Here is an 8,502-nt window from a genome sequence, read left to right as displayed (position 1 = left end):
GGGGCCCAATGGAGGTTTAAGCGTGGCGAGATTAATTAATTGCAGATTATGGAGGTCTAATAACATCAAGGGTGATTTCATTGGTGGGGATAAATTATTAATTAACCATTGATTGATTAATTAATCTCTTTTATTCGGCAGGGGGTTTTGGTTATTAATTAGCTGTTGATTGACTTAATTGACCCATTAACTATTTACTAATAAAGTTTATGTTTCAAACATAGGGGACAAGAAATTAAAATTAAAGGGACTTAATATATACATACGGGAGGGGGTATTTTTGGGAAATATATAAATAAAATTAAAAGTTAATATGAAATGGGGGCAGAATAAATGAAGTGCACTAAGCATAATGTGTTTCTGTAATTTTTGTTTTTACATAGAACATTATAACTTAGGCTAAGTGTATTTTTGTGGGTTTTCTTAGGAAAAGGGGTTTTCTTGGGGGGGCGTTCACTTTTCTAAGGTTTTATCCTTAGGGAAAAAAAGTTTTTAGGGAAAATGAGTGAATTATGGAGGGGGTGAAAGCTTGTGATGGGAATTTTGGTACTTAAGACCTATAAGTTATTCGGCCAAGGGTCCGGTCCCTCAAGAAGTCAGAGAAATGCTCTGAGCCCCTTTAACTTAAGGTTTTAGGTACTTTAAGATTTTACTTGGGAATTAGTTAAGTGAAAAATGTAATGAATGAGGGAGGTTAATCAATTCACTTTGTGTACTTTTCTAAATGCTCAATTATCATCCATACTTTAGAAATTTGATAACGAAGGTAAATGATATGATTTTGCTTAATCAATCATCACAATTCTGCAACCATTCAACTATTTTCCCATCTACTCATCCTAGCACTTTTTCCACTCTGTATTAGGGTGCACTTAAGCTAGCAAACCCTTATCAAACCTTTCCTTTTCTTTTTACAAAAGTAATCTATGTAAGTCTAACCTTATTACATCCAAGGTCTCAGATTAAATAGTTGAGCTCCTTTTATTAACTCTACCTATCTAGTTATCTGCTAAGATTACATTGTTTGGTTAGATTTTATTTCTTTATCTATAAGCGTGAAATTGAAAGCATGAAATAGCCAAGTTTTAAAATTTTGACTATCCATGGATTGTGGCAAAGGTAATAAGTTGCACACAATCTTCTTATTGTACATCAAAGTAAATGGTAGTGGCATTTTGACTTGCTCACTTTCATAGTCTTTTTTCTTTCTTAGGGTTCATTTTTTCATCTTTTTTTACCTTTGTTAATCTTTTTGTCGTTTGATTTTTCTTTTACGACATACCCTCTTTACATTTTTTATTTTTTGAATATGGAAAACATTTGCAAAAATCAAAGGTATGTACATATTACAGATTTGACCTCAACCATCCAAAATTATGACTTCTATTGGAATAGGAACATAGCAGTGGCTCCACTTGGGGATGGCATTTCCTGGTGAAATGTCAAGAACTAGTAGATCAATGGCCTTCTGAATTGCTGTGATTTTTCTTTGCAAATTTTTCCCTTTTACTTTTCTACTTTATTGATATTTATGACAATGAAACATTTGAAGCTTAGGGCCTTCTCTTCGGGCTTCAACTGCAAAATTACTATCCAATCGACACTAAACTTTGTGAAAAATAAAATATGTACAAGTGATTAGTGAAATTAGTGACTGGGATCCATATAGAGCTTAAACATTCGAGCATTAACTAGTCCTCCTTCTACTTCTGCACCATACAATTCTTTGAGGAAATAAGCATTATTACCTCTGAAAGCATAAATGATGTAAGGGCCTTTCCATTGGAAGTCAAACTTCCAATGTTTACCTTTTTCCTCCTTTCTTGAGTCACATTTCGAAACTTTACCTCCTAGATAGAAATTTTCCGACTTAGTCCTTTTGTTAAAAGCTTTCTTGATTCTCACCTACAGAACTTGGGATCTGATATACACTTCTTCCCTGGTTTGCTGCAAGTGAATTGTCTGGTTGATCCTCCTTTGAATATCATTTGGCCCAACCTATGCTTCTTGGAGCATTTTAATCACTGGTGTTCCCAAGGAATATGGGAAAACAACCTCCATTCCATAGACTAGCTGATAAGGACTGGTACCAATGGATTTCTTTGTGGTTAGCCTATCTAACCACAAGGCATTTACTAGTTTCTTATTCCCAGTTTTCTTGTTTTCTTCCAACAATTTTTTGATGATATTCACTAAACTTTTGTTGAAAGACTCTGCCAGTCCATTTCCTTGGGGATAGTAGGTTGTGGAGTGACCCAAGGTTATTTGATATTTGCTGTAGAAATCAATCATCCTCTTTGATTTAAAAGCTGTCACTTTGTCTTGATGGTTTTGGTGGGGCAACCAAATCTGGATAGAATGCTAGCCTCAAGGAAACCTATTATGACAAAATTAGTAGCTTGTCTTGAGGGTATGGCTTCTATCCATTTTGTAAAATAATCCGTGGTAGTCAATATCAATCTATGTTGGGCAGAGGAAGGGGCTTGAATTTCACTAATGAAGTCAATAACCCATTGTTGAAATGGTGCTTCAGTAGATATTGTTTTCAAAGGTAATGGTAATAGTTTTCTTTTCCCTTCAAAAACTTGACATTTGTGACATGAGGTTACAAATTTCTTTACATCAGAAAATAGAGTGGGCTAGTAAACACCAGCTCTTAAGATCTTATCAGTTGTGGTTTTCCAGTAAAGATTTCCCCCATAGTCACCTGCATGAAACTCCTCTAATATTTTTTCATATTATACCTATAACAAACAATTAAGAAGGATGCCTTCATCATTTTTCCAAAATAAAGCATTTCCAATTATGCAAAACTTCAAAGAATTTAATTTTTAAGAACCTACTTCTAGTCATGGATAACTTTGGAGGAGCTTGAAGATTTTGTAGAATGTATATAATGTCAACATATCATGGTAAATCTGTAAAGGCTTGGTTGATCTATGGAGTTGCCATCTCCTCTTCATTATCCAGTTCTGCAATGAAATTTATGTCTAGGGCCTGACAGTTCGATTTAGCCATGAGCTTGGCTAAATCTTTGCCTTTGATCAATTTTGTAGATTTAATTTCTAAGTAACATTCTAATATGGTAGCTATCCACTTCCCTCTCTTTCCATCTGGTCCATCTTATGTTAGGATGTCTTTGACTACAACATTGAGAACATAAGCATCTATATGAGAATACAAGATATGAACTCTTAAATCTTTAATAGCTTTGACTAGAGAAAAATATTACTTTTCCATTATATTATACTTGAAATGTGCATCTCTCAGGGCTTTACTAAAGAAGGCCATTGGTTGTTCAAAACCCTGATCATTTTTTTGCGGTAGAATTGCAACAATCATATGTTTTGAGGTGAAATAAAAAAATGATGAAATCCCGATCAAACATTGGACTGATGAGAACTGGTGTTTGTGTTAAGGCTAGGTTTATATCTTCAAAAGACCTTTTAGCCTCTAGAGTCCATTTAATAGTAAAATCTTTCTTTAACATGTTGTTTAGTAATCTAACTAGTTCAACTAAGTTAGAGATAAATCTTCTCAAAAAGTTTATTTTACCTAAAAATGCTTGTAATTATTTGATGTTCCTAGGATGTGGTACCCGCAAAATGTCTTCAATTCTCATTGGGTCGACCCATATACCATATTTGGAGATATTGTGGCCTAGTAACTTTCCCTCTTTCAACCCAAATAAAGATTTTTTAGGATTCAGAGAAATTCCATACTTCGTACACTTGGTGAAGACCTGCCTGAGATGATCCAGGTGTTGTTGATCTAATTTAGAGAATATTGTGATATCATCTAGGTATATTACCAGGAAGTCATGGATTTAATTAGCAAAGTTTATGTCCATTTCTCTTTGAAAGGCGGCTCCAATATTTTTTAACCCAATAGGCATTTTCACATACATGAAAGTGTCGCATGGAGTAGTGAATGTAGTTTTACCTGATCATCTGGGTGGACTAGGATCTCGTTATAACCAAAAAAACCCATCTAGCAATGAGATTATGGTTGAATCTATTACCCTCTGCAATATGTGGTCCATTTTACGAAGAGGGTAGTTATCCTCGAGTGAAATTTATTTAAATTCCTAAGGTAAACACACAGTTTAATTTCACCAGTTTTTTTCTTGTAGGTACTAAATTAGAGACCCAATCTGAGAATCTAATTGGTGCAATAATCTTAGCTTCATACATTCTTTTGATCTCTTTTTCAATAGAAGGCAGTAGAATGGGGTTAATCCTTCTAAGCTTTTGTCTAAAAGGATTCTGGTTTTCTTTTAAGGGAATGGTGTGTTGTGTTATGCTGGTATCATAGGACTTAAGGTCATCATAATTCCAAGAAAAAAAGTCATGGAATTCCTTTAGCAGTTCTATGTATTTCACTTTTTCATTGGGAGTTAAAGACTTTGAAAGTTTTATCATTTTTGGATCTTCCTCATAGCCTATGTTACATTCGATAATGTCTGATTTTAAAGGTTCCATTTTCGGCTTTTTAAGGACATCGTTTGAATCAAATAAGTCCTCCAAAGGAGTTAATCCTTTGGGCAAGAAATTGTCTTTAAGATTGATGAGTTCATATTCTTCATCGGTTGCTTCATTAATTTCCATTTGTTTTAGGTTTCGAATATCTGATTTTGTAAACTTTGTACAATGGAAATTATCTATCTTTTCATCTTCTACTTCATTAATTTCTACTTTATCAGTGTAATCAAAATATAATGTTATGTCTATGTCTATGTTGCTATTTACAAATTCATCATCTAAAGTTAGAAAACTGTTAATTTCTTCATCATTATCGAACACTTGCCAGTTCTTTAAGTTGTCAAGAATAGCAAGTCTCTTCCTAACCTCAGTAGTGTACTGATGGTTGGGCTAAAATGGCAACTTGCAAGTGCTAGCAAACATCGCTAAACTATGAGGTTGCATAATGTGTTTTCTTGGAATAATAGAAAGCTTGGTTTCTAGAAAAGTATTTTTTATTTCTACAACTGTTCCTCTATAAAATCCTAACCTAGGATCCCTAGTCATATAAACATCATTAATTTGTTTTATTACCAACTCTAAATCTCCCAAAATAGAAACTCTTATGGCTCTTATGGCTCCTGTTTGTACATTTAAAGTTCAATCTATTGGCATGACCCTCTGAATGATAATTTTCTAAGATATAGATCCATAACCCTACTCCTACACCTAGTTTGTTGACTAACCCATTGAATTCAAGATGCCATAGAATTTCATGTTCATAATTCTTACTGTGTGGGGAAATAAAATATTCTCTGAATAAAGTATCTAGGTCATCTTTATTATCTAAAATCTCATGAATTTGGGCACTTTGATTTTCTTCTGTTACTATAATTTCTTTTGCTTCTGCCATGATTTTTCCTCAAGTATTTTCTTGGTTAGATTCACCATTATAAAGAATAAAAGAATCAATATCATAATGCATTGAATATATAAGAAATTTTTGAGGCCTCTCCTGGGTATCTGTTACATACTTCATCAGAGTCTCTCTATACAAGTTCTTAGGATGTCCAAAGACTTATATGGTAGCATACAATATGTCAAGTTGTAGAGATCCCTGGAGTTTAGCACCCCAAGATCTAGACAACAACCTATCATATTTAGGTGGTATATCAACAACAAATATGTCCATAAGCATGGTCTTAGTTGGGTATTACATTAGGGAAACACACATGAGTTTTATAAGTCCTAGGCACTTAACTTGGCTTGAATAAAATGAAAACATGCCCTTATAAGGTATAGTAATATCCAAGTTTAGCTTCTCCATAACGGATTTAGGCATAATATTTTGTGGAGCCCTAGAGTCTAGCATGGCATTATGTAGTATTTTATCATGGATGTTAAGGCTAATGTAGAAGGATGGTATCCCTCTTTCCACTGGTTTTCCATTAACATCAGGACCAAAAATTAACTCAGGTTGATCATCAAATAAGTTAACAAAGTCTTCATTTTCAACAAAGTTTAAAGATTTACTTATTTTAGATTTTTAAGTTTAATGTTTAACAAGTTATGTTAAAGGAACTAAGATTTTAAGTTTTTCCACCTCTGCTCCAAAATTGAAAGGCAACGGGGATTTCTCTGTTTAAACATTTGAAATCTTAACAACAGGGTTTGGAGTAGTTTGTTCTTCTTTTTCAGTGTTTGGAGACTTTTTAATTTGATTTTCTAATATAATTTCTGGAGACTGTTCCATTTTTTCCTTGAGGGGAACAAAAGTGGATGGTTGCTCATTAGAAGGTTGGTCATCAATTAAATCTTCAATGGTGGGACTGGGAGGGTTCTGATTTGATCTATAAAGGATTTGTAGAGTTTTTGTAATTGGAGCAGCTTTCACTTTCTTTGGCTGACTAGGTACTTCTTTCTTGTTTTGGTCTGCAACATCAATGTTCTTTTTGCTCCTCAAATTGTACTATTTATGCACTTCGAAAATAGCAGAGTCATACCCTTGCTTGTAGTCGAAAGATTCTCCAGTTTGAGTCTATAATTGTTGAAGCATGTATAATTCTTGGTCATCTTGAGTCAAAAAAATTGTTTCCTCTTCATCTAACCCGATTAAGTTAATTTGAGTGTCTAGCTCAAGGTCTTCTTGATGGGAAGTTTCAGCATAATTTTCTTGGAAAGGAGGTCTAATGTTCTAATCAGGCCCATTTTTACCAATATTCTGGTTCTAGTTTTTCCTAAAGTTCAGATTCCTTACTGGAGGTGCCTGTTGGTTATCCGAGTGAGGTTTCCTTTCAATGACTTCTATCCTATCCATCAATATTTCCATTCTTTTATCTAAAGCATCCATATTTTGATGAAAGGGTGAGGTTTCATCTTTCAAGGCTGTTCTTCTTTCATTTCTAACCCTGGCTCTTTTGGATAGTAGATTAGCTTCTATACTAAATGCTACACTTTGCATATCTTCTAGTGTAGGGGATTCCTTTCTCTAAGTTGAAAAGCCATATCTGTGTCAAATCCATTTGGAAACTTAATCAAGGATAAGCCAAGTGGAGGTCTAAGGTCAAGTGGTACTGCATTATATACATTGTTAATCCTAGTACAGTAGTCATGAATGGTTTCATTTGCTCCCCTCTTGAGGTTTTCATATTCAGAAAGAATTTGAAGAGGGTTCTTTTTCTTCTCCAACCTATGTAAAAATTGTTAATAAAAAACTTTTAATTATCTATACTATTAGGAGGCAAAGATCTAAACCATGTTCTCAAATCTCCAGTTCGAGTTTGGGCAAAAATTCTCATTTGGACATCTCCTAGGTCAATTTCGTGCAGTTCAAAATAATCTGTCATTTTCTTTGTGTGTTGCTATGCTGTGTAAGATCCAGTTCCATCGAATAAGACAAATTTACTCTAATAATCTGCTAGTAAGGCACCTTGAGGAGTAGGCATCACAAGAGGGGCATATCTGAGTGCCATAGCTGTAAGTTGGACAAGGTTGAGAATGGGAGTTGGGGTAACAAGGGGATTTGGGATAACAGGGGGAGTTGGGGTAACAGGGGTAATGGGTATTTGATAGGTAGCGATAGGCTGAATGGTAAGAAAAGGTATGAACAGAGGTGAGGAATGAACTTCAAAAGTGTGGGGAAATGATGGTGAGCTAAAAGAAGTTGAAGTTGTTTTAGAAAGTTTAAGGATTCTATCAGTAGTAAGGGATGACTAAGGGGAATTCAAAAGGTACTAATCAATTGACAAGTTTTCCCTTGAGACTTCAGGTTCTGTTGTAAATTTTGGATCTAGAATTGTGTCCTCAAGTCCACTCTCAGACTTGGTTCTAAATAAGGAATGATCAAAGTACTCATCAAAAGGGAGGTATTCTATGAATAACCACTAACTAGTGCAGGAATTGGATCTAAATAAAGGTCTTGGGCTTACTGAACTTTCTTTCCTTCTGATTATTCTTAGAATAAGGTTGGGAGTGTCAAATATAGGCAGAGGATTTGGATTACGGTTGGCCCTAGTATAGTGAGTTCTCCCTGAAGTCATATTTCAAGCTTTTTCTAATTATTTTATTTTTATGAATTTTTGAAATAACTTCTAATAAATCCTTTAAGAGGCTTGAAAATAAAAATTTGAATTTCTCAAAGGTTTATTAAGACTAGGGGTTTGAGTCCCCATTATCATCACCACTATGTTATCACTTAGATGTATTCCCTAGAAGTTATCAAAGAAGGAATAGTCTAAGGTAACCACAAACGTAATCTTTTAGACTCAGGTTCTAGCCAACCTAAGTCCAGAGAGGACTCTCTCTTTATAATTTAACTTTGTTTTGAGTAGGATTTCAGGCTAGTTATTATTTCTCAAGATGTTTTGGTTTTGATTGGGTGGTGGAATTAAGAAAACAAATAGGCGGAACAAGTATTTATGCCCTTAGGCTATGGAGTCAATCAGTGAGTGGCTTAACTGGATCAGATCAATCACTAAAGTAAGGATTCATAAGGCAGGCTAGCACAACAAAAAGAAAATATGTAGGTTTAAATGGATGAGGT

This window comes from Pinus tabuliformis, chromosome 6, assembly GCF_031772625.1.
Source record: "Pinus tabuliformis cultivar Carrire ecotype Pingquan chromosome 6, CPIR1, whole genome shotgun sequence".
Taxonomy (NCBI): Eukaryota; Viridiplantae; Streptophyta; class Pinopsida; order Pinales; family Pinaceae; genus Pinus; species Pinus tabuliformis.
Note: the sequence above shows the minus strand (reverse complement) of the source record.